The sequence below is a fragment of the Lithobates pipiens genome, unplaced genomic scaffold (genome assembly GCF_037356315.1).
Source record: "Lithobates pipiens isolate NorthernLeopardFrog02 unplaced genomic scaffold, aLitPip1_a1.2 Scaffold_13, whole genome shotgun sequence".
Classification (NCBI taxonomy): Eukaryota; Metazoa; Chordata; class Amphibia; order Anura; family Ranidae; genus Lithobates; species Lithobates pipiens.
This window is the reverse complement of record NW_027507718.1, coordinates 178,260,003-178,274,274: the sequence shown is the minus strand read 5'-3', so window position 1 is coordinate 178,274,274 and position 14,272 is coordinate 178,260,003. Positions and strand designations below refer to the sequence as shown.

Sequence of the window (14,272 nt, the reverse complement as noted above, 5' to 3'; positions counted from 1 at the left end):
TGACAGAGCTAAGGAAGAATCTGAGGGCTCAAGTAGAGGACAACGTTCCAGGCTGTCAATTGTCAGTGGGACTGCTACCTGTGTGTCTGGGATCTAACATGTTGCACAACAAGGTAGAGACAGTGAAGCTCAGGGTACTACATTAAGCTTTGGGCATTCACAAACCGAGTGCTGGTAGCAGGTTTGGACTGTCCCACTCTCACCAATTATGGAGCACTATTCTTCCCAGTGAAATCAATGATCGTGGACTATTTGTCCAAGTGATACAAAAAGGTGGGGCACCGACACCAATCATGGGAAGCCCCTCCCACTGACACCAATCGTGGGGGCACCGCCCCCCCCACTGGCACCAATCACGGGGCGCCGCGCCCCCCCCCCACTGGCACCAATCACGGGGCGCCGCCCCCTCCCCCACTGGCACCAATCACGGGGCGCCGCCCCCTCCCCCACTGGCACCAATCACGGGGCGCACCCCCCCACTGGCACCAATCACTGGGCGCCGCCCCCCCCACTGGCACCAATCACGGGGCGCCGCCCCCCCCACTGGCACCAATCACGGGGCGCCGCCCCCCCAACTGGCACCAATCACGGGGCGCCGCCCCCCCCACTGGCACCAATCACGGGGCGCCGCCCCCCCCACTGGCACCAATCACGGGGCGCCGCCCCCCCCACTGGCACCAATCACGGGGCGCCGCCCCCCCACTGGCACCAATCACGGAGCGCCGCCCCCCCACTGGCACCAATCACGGGGCGCCGCCCCCCCACTGGCACCAATCACGGGGCGCCGCCCCCCCACTGGCACCAATCACGGAGCGCCTCCCCCCACTGGCACCAATCACGGGGCGCCGCCCCCCCCACTGGCACCAATCACGGGGCGCCGCCCCCCCCACTGGCACCAATCACGGGGCGCCGCCCCCCCCCACTGGCACCAATCACGGGGCGCCGCCCCCCCCACTGGCACCAATCACGGGGCGCCGCCCCCCCACTGACACCAATCACGGGCCTCCCCCACTGACACCAATCACGGGACGCCGTTCCCACCCCCACTGACACCAATCACGGGGCTCCCCCACTGACACCAATCACGGGGCGCCGTTCCCCCCCACTGACACCAATCACGGGGCGCCGTTCCCCCCCCACTGACACCAATCACGGGGCGCCGTTCCCCCCCCACTGACACCAATCACGGGGCGCCGTTCCCCCCCCCACTGACACCAATCACGGGGCGCCGTTCCCCCCCACTGACACCAATCACGGGGCGCCGTCCCCCCCCGACACCAATCACGGGGCGCCGTTCCCCCCCCCCGACACCAATCACGGGGCGCCGTTCCCCCCCCCCCCCACTGACACCAATCACGGGGCGCCGTTCCCCCCCCACTGACACCAATCACGGGGCGCCGTTCCCCCCCCACTGACACCAATCACGGGGCGCCGTTCCCCCCCCCACTGACACCAATCACGGGGCGCCGTTCCCCCCCCCACTGACACCAATCACGGGGCGCCGTTCCCCCCCACTGACACCAATCACAGGGCGCCATTCCCCCCCACTGACACCAATCACGGGGCGCCATTCCCCCCACTGACACCAATCATGGGGCGCCATTCCCCCCACTGACACCAATCATGGGGCGCCGTTCCTCCCACTGACAACAATCATGGGGTACTGCCCCCCACTAAAACCAATCATGGGGCACCACCCCCACTAACACCAATCATGGGGCACCACCCCCACTAACACCAATCATGGGGCACCACCGCCACTAACACCAATCATGGGGCACCACCCCCACTAACACCAATCATGGGGCACCACCCCCACTAACACCAATCATGGGGCACCACCCCCACTGACACCAATCATGGGGCGCCATTCCCCCCACTGACACCAATCATGGGGCGCCGTTCCTCCCACTGACACCAATCATGGGGTACTGCCCCCCACTAAAACCAATCATGGGGCACCACCCCCACTAACACCAATCATGGGGCACCACCCCCACTAACACCAATCATGGGGCACCACCGCCACTAACACCAATCATGGGGCACCGCCGCCACTAACACCAATCATGGGGCACCGCCGCCACTAACACCAATCATGGGGCACCACCCCCACTAACACCAATCATGGGGCACCACCCCCACTAACACCAATCATGGGGCACCACCCCCACTAACACCAATCATGGGGCACCACCCCCACTAACACCAATCATGGGGCACCACTGACACCAAATAAAAGGGCACGACCCCCCTCCTCCCCCACTGACACCAATCATGGGGCACTGTTGCTCTCTTTGAAACCAATGATGGACATTTTCTATCCCCACTGGCTACACTCTTGCCCCACCTAAAAGATATCGAACTGGCCCTTTATTTAAAGAGAGTTTAGAGAGCCCTGCTTTAAAAGAAAGCAGTTTATTCTCAACATCTTTGCTGTAACCAGATTACAGACTTCTGTACACCTTCATGCCAATACCACAAGAAAAGAACAGCATGGAAATGAGGCACTCATAAGCATGAGATTAGGTCAGCTCAACATTTACAGCCTTGCAGGTTTACAAAATATTCCATTCTTTTATCTAAGGTAGGATATTTATGGAAGGCAGACATTGCTAAAGATATGGATCACCCTTGGTCACAGCAAAGAGCAAACAGGTTTGTATACTGCAACAAACAGTAAGCGTGGCTTAAATGGGCACGTTGCGACTATATGCAGCAGCCTCCCTCAGCCCCCCAATACTTACCTGAGCCCCATCTCTGTCCAGCGGTGTCCACGAGTGTCTCGGCCATCCAAGATTCTCCTTCTTGATCCTGCTGGAGAGAGTGGGGGCAGGGCCGGGTCGGATCTCCATGTCTGAAGGAGCTGTGACTCAGCTCAGGTGCCCCCATAGCAAGCCGCTTGTTGTGGGGGCATTTGACAGGAGGGAGGGGCCAGGAGCACAGAAGAGAGACACGACAAGAGGTGGGTCTGGGCTGCTCTGTGCAAATCCACTACACAGAGCAGGCAAGTATAACATGTTTGTTATTTTTATAGGGAAAACAAAAAACGAGACTATAGTAGCACTATAAATATTTTCACTCTTAAACCCTTTTTGTTTTTCTGTTGCAGTTTTGTCTCCTTTCTTTGGTAAAAACCCTTTTTTCTGTAAATGTTTTGTGTGTACGGTTTTGCTTGTTTTTTTTGTTTGTTTTGTTTTTTAATACGATTTTAAAATTGTTATCATCATCTCTAATGCACTAAGAGAATTTGAAGAAATGTAGTTTTTTGCAATAATTGTTATAGCAGGCATTGTGAACATTGATATGTATGATAAAATATCTGGTGGCAGTGTAAAGGTTAACTGGGTAGTAAACCGAATGTCGCTCTCTCTGGCACTTAGACTGTGGTCCCATGAGCTGGAAAATCTGTGCAGGGTGAGGCTCAGGCCAGTTCACACTATTGCAAATTGGATGCAGGATAACCGCATCCAAATGCAATAGCAGGAGATTGTGACCGGCTCTCTATGGAGCTGGTTCACTTATCTCCGATGCAGTTCGGGTGTGAATTTGCATAGGAGCCCTGTGTGTCTTTTGGTCTGTTTCAGGTCCGAATTCAGCCCAAGATTTGGACTGAAATCAGACCTGAAATAGTGAACCAGGACGCACCGGATCTCTGCTGGGAGCCACATCGGCATTAGGTGTGAACCCAGCCTCAGAATGTCACTGCCACTTACTGATGACAGCATTGTGTGAGGTTGACCAATGTCGGTGAAAGTGCCTGGGGTCTGATGCTGCGTTTGTCACAATGTACTTGGGACCTTATCTGACTTTTTGGCACCAGTTCCGAAAAAGGATGTTGGAACGGGGAAAAAAGGGCAAGTTAACTGATTGAAAGCATGGAGAACCCCTAGCTGTGAGGAAAGATTAGCTGAATTCTCCCTTAAGATGAGGCATTTAAGGGATGAAATGTATAAATACATACATGGTTTATAATGAACTTAGTGCAAAGCTATTCCCCTTTAGGCTGGGTTCACAGTAATGTGAATTGGATGTGGATTTTGCACGCATCCAATTCGCATGACAGGAGATTGTGACCAGTTCTCAATGGACCCGAATTCACATATCTCCGGGCGCCTGAGGAGCAGATTGCAGAGGTCCCGTGCATCTTTGGCTCCATTTCAGTTTCAAATTCATGCAAAAATTCGGCCCCTGCCGTGAGCAACATGCAAAGACAGTGTGAACCCAGCCTAAAAGAAAAGTATGGCTTTCCAAAAAAAAAAAACACACACATTTATACACAGATTGCTGAGAGGCTGAGCCAGGTGTCAGTCCAGACTTGTGTGTGGATCCTAATCATATGGCCGGGATCTTTCCAAAGCCTGGACCAGTTCTGTGATATCAGCCGACAGCAAGCTTCACAGGAGTGCAAAACTAACTGTGCTCTTATGATTCATAGGAGAAGTATAGCCAAAAAAGCTTTGGCTATACTTTTCCTTTAACCACTTCAGCCCCGGAAGAATTTACCCCCTTCCTGACCAGAGCACTTTTTGCGATTCAGCACTGTATTGCTTTAACGGACAATTGCGGGGACATGCGATGTGATTCCCAAACAAAATTGACTTCCTTTTTTTCCCACAAATAGAGCTTTCTTTTGGTGGTATTTGATCACCCCTGCGGTTTTTATTTTTTGCGCTACAAACATAAAAATAGCGACAATTTTGAAAAAAAAAAGCATTATTTTTTACTTTTTGCTATAATAAATATCCCCAAAAATATATATAAAACATTTTTTTTTCGCTCAGTTTAGGCCTATACATATTCTTTTACATATTTTTGGTAAAAAAAGCATTTATTGATTGGTTTGCGCAAAAATTATAGCGTCTACAAAATAGGGGATAGTTTTATGGCATTTCTATGAATAATTTATTTATTAGTAATTGCGGCGATCAGCGATTTTTATCATGACTGACATCATGGCGGACACATCGGACAATTTGAACACGTTTTTTGGGACCATTGGCATTAATACAGAGATCAATGCTAAAAAATTGCATTGATTACTGTACAAATGTCACTGGCAGTGAAGGGGTTAACTGCTAGGTGGCGCTGTAGGGGTTAAGTGTGTCCTAGGGAGTTATTCTAACTGTGGGGGGGGGGGGGGGGGGGTTGTCTGTGACACATCACTGATCACCGTTCCTGATTACAGGGAGAGCTGATCAGTGACAGTGTCATTAGGCAGAACGGGGAGATGGTTGTTTACATTAGCATCTCCCCATTCTTCCTTACCGAGAGACAATTGCGGGTATGCCTGTGGATATAGAGTCCGCGGGACCCGCAATCACGGTCAGGAAGCTCCCAGCGGGCACGTGCGCACAAGCAGCCTCTTAAGGGGCAATGTACAGGTACGTTAATCTGCCTGCAAGTGCCCTTCTGGCGCAGTATATCTGTGTGAGGCAGTCCGGAAGCGGTTAAGATCATTGTGAAGGACAATTGGCAATTTTAAATCTCCGCATTCAGAAACATTTCTTCACAGTAAGGGCTTGTTCAGTCCAGTGTGTTTTTTTTTCTGCCTCATAAATGCATGGACAGTGTTTAACATGGATTCCAATGGTCCTAGTTCACACCAGTGCAGTGCATCCTAGCGCAGTCAATAAGAGAACACGTTGCATCTTTATCTGGGGAACACATCTAATATTTAGCAAAATAAAAAAATCACCGAAATGCACATGTCCTGTACTGAACTGAGATGAAGAAAAATAAATAAATAAAAAAAAGGGGGGCTGGAAATACACTGGAATGCATCAAAAATGAACCGGAAAGCATAAAAAAAAAAAAAAAAAAAATTAATAAAAAAGCCAAGCATGCAGAAATGCATCCGGAATGCATGCCCCAGGCACTGTGCTGAGGAGGGCGCGTTGGGCTATTTTGCCACTTGTTTGTCTCCTCACCAACAGGCGTAATTGCAGCATCCTTCCCATCAGAAGAAGGACCAGGGGCCCATAGCTGCTGAAGGTGTCCTCTTATTAGGACCTAGATCTGCAATCTCAAGCTGCAGCTCTTCCTGCTGTGCCACCAGGGATGCTGGCGAAACTCCTCTCCAGGAGCTCTGGTGAAGATCTGCTAGTGAACCCGAGTCCTCTCATCTATTTGGATATTTCCAGCTGACTACTCATGAACAGCTCTAATGCAGACTGTGACAAATCTGCTTTCTCCTCCTCTCCAGCCTGCTGTGACTCAGTGCGCAGGCGCCGCTCTTCTTTGGAAACTTTCGGAGTCTCCTTCTCCTCCGTACTGTGCAAGCACTGTGCCTGCGCAGTACGGGGCGGACACTATCCGATGGCCGGACACTTTTTGAAAGAACACCGGCATTGAGACTGGGGACCTCAGTCTCAGCACATCGCTGCTGTAAATTGAGGGCAGAATGGTATCACATGACCAGAAGGAAAAGCTTCCTTTATTCCGGGCAAGCACAACGTGTTGCTGTCTTATCTGTGTGTACAAGAGGAGGGGAAGAAACTCCGCTCCAGAGCTTCCCTATCCTCTCCAGACCCCCTTAGCCTCCTCCCTCACTTAGGCTAGGTTTACATTTGTGTTACGGAAGCATGGAAAATTATGTCACCGCCTCACCACCTGTTTTAACCCCTAAAATTTGACACCACCTCACCAAAATCATGTGCATTGCATGTGGTTGCAGTTCTGCCCCATCCACTTAAATGTGTCGCATTCAGTGGGTTTAAGGCCCAGCTTGACATCTTTGCCCTGGGCAGTGGATGACCTTGCCCCAGCAGAGAAGGTATCTAAAAATTCAAGTTAGCCTTACCGGTAACTTGTTTTCCAGAAGTCTTTCAGGACAGCACCTGAGAGATAGTGACTCCTCCCACCGGACCACAGGAAGCACCTCCTTTCTCCAGAACTTTAAAAAGGGAGGCACCTTCCTACCACATCTCAGTTGTAGAAGAGAACCTCCAACCCCAGCTGCAACACAAACACATACATTAGTCACATCATAGTACATCAAAACCAATAGGGCAGGTCGTTACTGTCCTGAAAGACTTGTGGAAAACAAGTTACCGGTAAGTCTAACTTGAATTTTCAGTACAGCACTTGTTCATTACAGCTGTTGGGCGGGACAACAGCTTGCAGGACCTTTCTGCCAAATGCCTGATCGCTGGCAGATGTGAGGTCCAGCCTGTAATGTCGTGCGTAAACTTGACCACATTGCCGCCTTGCAAATCTGTTCAGGGGAGGGCACCAGCTTTCTCTGCCCAAATGGCTGCCAATGCTCTGGTCGAGTGTGCACAAAATTCCTGCTGGTGGAGACAAACCTGCGAATATGCCTCTGAAATGGATAACTTCAGCCATCTGGCTAAAGAAACTTCAGAAGCCTGCCAACCTTTTCCGTTGCCCAAAGAAAGAACAAATAATGAATCTGTATGTCAAAAGTCCTTTGCCTTTTCTAAGTAACATAACAAAGTCCTTTTAACATCCAACACGTGGAAAAAAAAAAAAAAAGTCTTTCTCCCCTGCTGGGTTTGCACAGAAGGTTGGAAGCACGATATCTTGAGCACGGTTAAGCAATGAAGCTACCTTAGGTAAGAATTTTGGATCTGTCCTTAGTAGAACTCTATCCGGAAATATAGATATGCAAGGTTCCATAATTGACAGAGCGTTTAGCTCACTGATCCTGCATGCAGAAACAATGGCAATCATAAACACGGCTTTAAAAGTGAGATACCCGAGTGGTGCTTCTTCCAAAGGTTCAAAAGGATTCTTTGTTAGGGATTGCAGGACTACAGATAGAGCCCATTTAGGGAAACACTTGTGCGGTGCAGGTTTAGACCTAGTAAGAGCTTTAAAAAAAATTTTATTACCAGTGGATCTGGAGGCCACAGATTTTTCTGAGAACACTACTAGTGCAGCAACCTGAATTTTCAGGGTACTGACTGCTAGTCCCTTATCTGCTCCATCCTGCAAAAATTCCAGAATGGAAACAAAGCTCCTTGGGTCTTGGGCAGTTGAATCACACCATGCATTATAAACTTTCCAGACTTTAGTATAAATGTTCCTTGTAACTTTTTTCCTACTTGATATTAATGTTGCAATCAAATCTGTTAGAAAACCCCTGCTGCTCCTCAGATACCAGGCTGTGAGTGCCAGACTGGCCACCTCTAGGCGATTTACTGGGCCTTGTATTAGTAGAGCGTGCCTCAGGGGTAGATGCCAACAAGGTTTGATTGCCATTCCCAGAATGGGTTAGAACCAGGCCCTTTTTGGCCAAAAGGGCATGATTACGATGACTGGTACCGTTTCCTTTTGAATTTTCCTCAATATTAAAAGGGAATTAACTGGAATGGGGGGGGGGGGGGAAGCATAGCAAAGATGAAATGTCCATGGATATGCCAATGCGTCTGTCCCTAGTGACCTGTTGCGATTGCTTAGGGAGAAGAACTGAGTAACTTTGAGGCAAACAGGTCCACCTCTGGCTGCCCCCACCTTCCGGCAATCATAGCGAAGACCTCTGGGTTCAGTGACCATTCTGCTTCCTGAATGGGATTTCTGCTCAGGAAATCCACCACTCTGTTCAGGGTCCCCTTTAGGTGGATTTCTGACAGAGACAGCAGGTGTTCTTCTGCCCACTGAAGAATTTCCATAGCTAGTGCTTGCAAGGACCTGCTCCTTGTGCCCCCTTGTCTGTTTAGACAAGCCACCGCCGTGGCATTGTCCATCAGTACCTGAACATGGTGTAAACAAAGATCCTGAGAAAATGTTACTAGAGATAAAGCGATTGCTTTGAGCTCTCTCCAGTTTGAGGACTGTTTCCTTCCTTTTTGGTCCAATATCCCTGAGCGAAGTCCTTTTCTAGGTGGGCCCCCCAATCCCAAGAGCTGGCATCAGTTATCAGTCTTCATTTGACTGGAAGAGCCAAAACTAAACCTTTTGGTAGGATCTCCTGTCTTTTCCACCACCATAGTGACCTCTTCACCTGAGCTGGAATCCTCACCTGTGTCTAGGGATCCCAAACTGTGATCCCACGACCTCAAGAGAAAAGCCTGCAGACACCTGAAATGCAGTATCGCCCACTGAACAGCTGGCATTGTTTAAGTCAAGACTCCTAAAGCTGACATAACCTGTCTTATCGTTATCTGCTGATTGGTCTGCAGTACTGACACAGTGTAGAGGATCTTGTCCTTTTTCTCTGAGGGGAGAAAGATTTTTTGATCCACAGAACTGATTAGATAACCCAGAAAACAAATCTCTTGAGACGGGTTTAAGGAAGATTTCCGAAGGTTTAAAATCCATCCCAGAGACTCCAAATGATTGCGTGCTTTGCTTAAGTTGCTCTGCAACTCTTGAGGGGGCGAAAAATAGTCGTCTAAATAGAGAATTACTGAGATTCCCTGAAGATGAAGCAGAGCTAAAGCTTCTGCCATCACCTTGGTGAAAAATCGGGGTGAGAATGATAGACTGAACGGTAAGGCCCTGAACTGCAGATGATGAATCATGCCTTCCACCCTTACCGCCAACCCGAGATACTTCTGGGACTGGGGTGAGACCAGGATATGCAGACATGCATCCTTTAAATCTATTGACACCATGAAGCAACATAGAGTCAGCTGATTTCTGACTGAAAAGATCGAGTCCATCTTGAACCTTCTGTATTTGATGGATTTGTTCAGAGGCTTTAGATTGAGAAGCAATCAGAATTTTCCTGTTGGTTTTCTTACCAAGAAGAGATGAGAATAAAACCCCTTCTGCTGTTCTTTTGTTGACACTTGGATCACTACACCCTGCTGCATCAGTTCCTCTAAAGCTTGGTGCCCAACCTTTTGAAGAACGAGGGAAACTTAAGCGACTTGGTAACCAGTCACGGGCCACAATAAACGGAACGGGCGGATAACAGGTCCATGTCCACTCTGCATATACAGAGCAGACACAGCCCACTCTACTCTATTGGCTCTCCAATCTGAGCCCCTTCTGTTTTGTTTTTTTTAGCGGATAAGATTGGAAGTAGGCTGGTGTAAACAGGCACAAGTCCGTTTACATCTGCCGCTCCATAGAGCTGAATGGAGGGTCCAATTGGGTCAGACCAATCGTGTAAAAGGGGCCCAAGGCTGCTTTTACACCGATACGCTGTGATTTACCCACACCAGGGGTGCAGCGCAGTGTGCCTGGGGCTTTCCTGTGGGTTACTGCACTTTCTCATAGACTTCTATTATATCCTGCAGGTGTGGTGTACTTTCTGAATGCGAACCAAACTTGCAGCTAATAAAAGACGTCTATGGCTCAGTGCAGGTAACCCGCAGATGAACTGCGCTGCACCTGTGGATCAATTTAAACGCACCCCGGTAACCCCTGCAGAACAGATATGCCCATATATAGGCTGTGATTTTAGTAATAAAATTACCTTTATTAACAATCCTTCGTTCAGGTATCACTGGCTGTTGCTGTCCCAGGCAGAATGCAATGGGCATCACTCCGCCTGTGACTCCGGCGCTATACAGGGGGTCCCCAGGTTAAGAACTCGTTAGGGACTGTCCTCCCGTTTGTAATTCGGAAATGTTCATAAGTCGGCTGTGCATGCGCAGAACGACAATTACGGACATTTCAATGTCCCGTCGAATGCCGCTCTGTGCATGCGCGGCAAATTACGGACATTTCCAATGTTTTCCGGCATTTTCCGAGGCTTCATCTGGGTCTGGCCGTGCATGCGCAGAACGGCCGATGTCTGTGAAAAATGGCAGCGGGTCCCCGCAGTGCCCGGTTCGTAAGTAGAAGATGTTCATAGGTTGGGCGCTCGTAAGTCAGGGGCCCCCTGTACAGGAAGCATCGGCTTATACGGCTCTGTTGCGCAGCCACTTGTTTCCTCTACCGCCAGCTTCATTCACAATAATGATGCTCTGGGATGGCGAATCGGCAACCTGCGATGCGGGCTTGCTGACCTACCATCCCAGATATATTATAAAATATATGCATATATACACACACACACACACACACACACACACACACACACACACACACACCAACATTTTGCAGTATATGCGTGCTATTGCGCTATAGGTACACTAGAAAGAACAAGCTTGCAGTAAGCAATTGGAATTAAAATCAGGAGTTCTTTAGTTCTGTTATTCTTTACAAAAGTGGAAAAAAAAAGTTGTTTAAATAGGCGTAACAAGAAGTAAAGTAATATGTTAGATTGTTGATGAACACCAGATGAGGTGCACACTGAAAAAATGAAACAACGTGTATTCGATTTCAAAGGAAGACGCATGTAAATGTATCCAAGTTATAATCAAATTGTATACACTATTCCAGACACACTCATGTCAGGAGAAGTGCAATGCTAATGATCTCTGCATGACCAAATTTCAATGGGTAACAATTCTTTACAGATAACACCAGGAAAATGAAAGTTGGCACAAACATTGAAGACATTAAACAGATATAGGGGGCAAAACTAAAAATCACAAAATACTTTATTCTTCTCAGGTTTGCTTTCATGGTTGTAATTAGGCAACTGCAGAAAGTTTCTCCTAAATTTGACAGTGTTCTAAGCACAAGACATATACACAGATATTTATTTTGAAATAAGCATGAGATATAGATATTTAAAAGCCTTTTCAGACTCTAAAGCAGGAAGCTCTGCACTATATGATGAAACTACAAATCCCACAATGCCTCTGCTTCGGTCTTTATATACATGTGGCTCACAGAGTCTTGCAATGCCTGACATCAGGGGCATGGCTTGAAAGTGGTTGTAAAGTTTTATTCCTTAAAATTAACAAACACGTTATACTGTACTTACCTGCTCTGTGCAATGGTATTGCACAGAGTGTCCCTGAACCTGCTGTTCTGGGGTGCCCCGCACTGTCAGCTCCTCCTCTGCCGTTTCTAACCCCCATAGCAAGCCTCCCAAGCCGGGCTATGCGTGTCCCTAGACACACACAGACACACATAGTGTGGCTGAGCCTGGCCCCCCGTTCCCAGGCAACAGGATTTGAGTGATAGCAGCAATGGCTGCCTTAGCTCTCAGTCAAGCTTTTGAGAAAAGAGGGGGAAAAAAGAAATGAAGCTGGGGACAGTGTTGGATCATTACATAGTCAGGTAAGTGTTTAGGGGAGGGCTGCTTATGAAATGTTTGCAGAGAATGCATTAAGGTAAAAAACCTTTTGCCTTTACAACCATTTTAAATGCTATTTAACCACTTCAAGCCCGCAATACGTATATATACACACGTGACGGTTTTGAAGTAGTTTACCAGAGTTTGGCTGAAACCATCAGCCTTAACCCGGGTATTTTGTTTTCAGCCGGCGATTCTCTCTCATAAAAGCGTTCCGAGCGGCTGATTAGCCGCTGGATCGCTTTTAAAAGCAGCAGGAGGGGTCGCTCTTCCTTGGCGTTTCTCAACTTACCGTTCCTACCGGCAAGCCTGGGAGACAATCGAACGGTTTGCACAGCTGGTCACAGAGGTGAGGAGAGACCAGATTGTCGGTGATCACCTCTATGATCTAGGACATTGATGATGAACCTTGGCACCCCAGATGCTTTGGAACTACATTTCCCATGATGCTCATCTACACTGCAGAGTGCATGAGCATCATGGGAAATGTAGTTCCCAAACATCTGGGGTGCCAAGGTTCGCCATCACCGATCTACGAGGACCAGATTAACGTCATGACGTGACTTCCGGTCTAGGGTGGAAGTAAACTATTATTTTTTGATATTTTGTTTTCAAAAAGGTAGAGGAGAGATTTGGGGTCACAAAGACCCCAGATCTCTCCATAAAGAGGAGCTGTAATCCCTTATTTCTATTACAAGGGAATGATTATATTCCTTGTAATAGGAATAAAAGCAAGACTTTTTTTTTTTAAAGGGACAGTGTAAAAAAAAAAAAAAAAAAAATTTAAGAGCCCCTATCCCTCCACGCAGAAGCGAATGCATATGCAAGTCACGCATGTATATTTAAACAGCGTTCTCACCGCACATGTGAGGTATCACTGCGAAAACTAGAGCGAGAGCAATAATTCTAGCGCTAGAATTTCTCTGTAAAAAATGTTAAAGCTTGGAGATTTTTAGGTATCATAGTTTGCCACCATTCCAGGAGCATATGCAATTTTAAATCGTGACATGTTAGATCTACATTTACTTGGCTAAAAAAATATATATATATATATATATATATATATATATATATATATATATATATATATATATATATATATATATATATTATATATATTATATAATATATATATATATAAAAATAAATAACATTTTATTTTTTTGGAGGTTCTACAAAAAATACAGATTTTTACTCAAACAAAAGTGCCAAAAAAGGCTTGGTCCTTATCCATAAGTGATAGGGTATCAAGGCATGAAATATATTATTTATACTGAAAGAATTTAGATATTCTCATGTCATCTTAGGTAATCATGTGGTTCCTGTTAGTCAGCATGGGTGTCGGAAGGGAATATTTCATTCCTTCAGAGTCTCTGGAATACCATAATGAGAGTTTATATAAACATACAGACCAGATGTCCCTTTGAGTCTTAAAAGGTATAAGCTTGATTGACATAACTAAAAAATTTTTGGTTGAGGTCTGTATTAAAAGGTGAGCGCTTATCCTACTGAGTGAGACTCATCACTGTATTCACTAATATTTTGCTGCTCTTGATTCATGTGTGGAGAAATCGTTTCAGGGGCACTACTGTAACTGTTTCACATTAAAAGCACTTTCTTTGGTGGATTTCACATTGAACAGTGACAATATTGAGTTGGAGAAATGACAATTCAGTTGATTTATTATTTAAAAGGACGATTATGGGCTTTTTTTTTTTACACTTTATTATATAATATTTCATTTTGTGTATTGCACAATCAAGTATAGTGACATATACACGAGAGAGAGAGAGAGGGGAGAGAGAGAGAGGGGAGAGAGAGAGGGGAGAGAGAGAGGGAGAGAGAGAGAGAGAGAGGGGAGAGAGGGAGAGAGAGAGAGAGAGAGAGAGAGAGAGAGAGAGAGGGAGAGAGAGAGAGAGAGAGAGAGAGAGAGAGAGAGAGAGAGAGAGGGAGAGAGGAGAGGAGAGAGAGAGGGGAGAGGGGAGAGAGAGAGGGGGAGAGGGAGAGAGAGAGAGGGAGAGAGAGAGGGAGAGAGAGAGAGAGAGAGAGGGAGGGAGAGAGAGAGAGAGAGAGGGAGGAGAGAGAGTGAGAGAGAGAGGAGAGAGGGAGAGAGAGAGGGGGAGAGGAGAGAGGAGAGAGGGGGAGAGAGAGAGGGGAGAGAGGGGAGAG

General features: G+C 47.4%; 1 protein-coding gene across 3 annotated transcripts in view; it reads right to left on the bottom strand.

Annotated features, from left to right (window-relative positions):
- The window catches only part of REX1BD (required for excision 1-B domain containing), a 75,840-nt gene that overhangs the window by 30,466 nt on the left and 31,102 nt on the right, over positions 1 to 14,272 (bottom strand). The gene's annotated exons all lie outside the window — the stretch shown is intronic.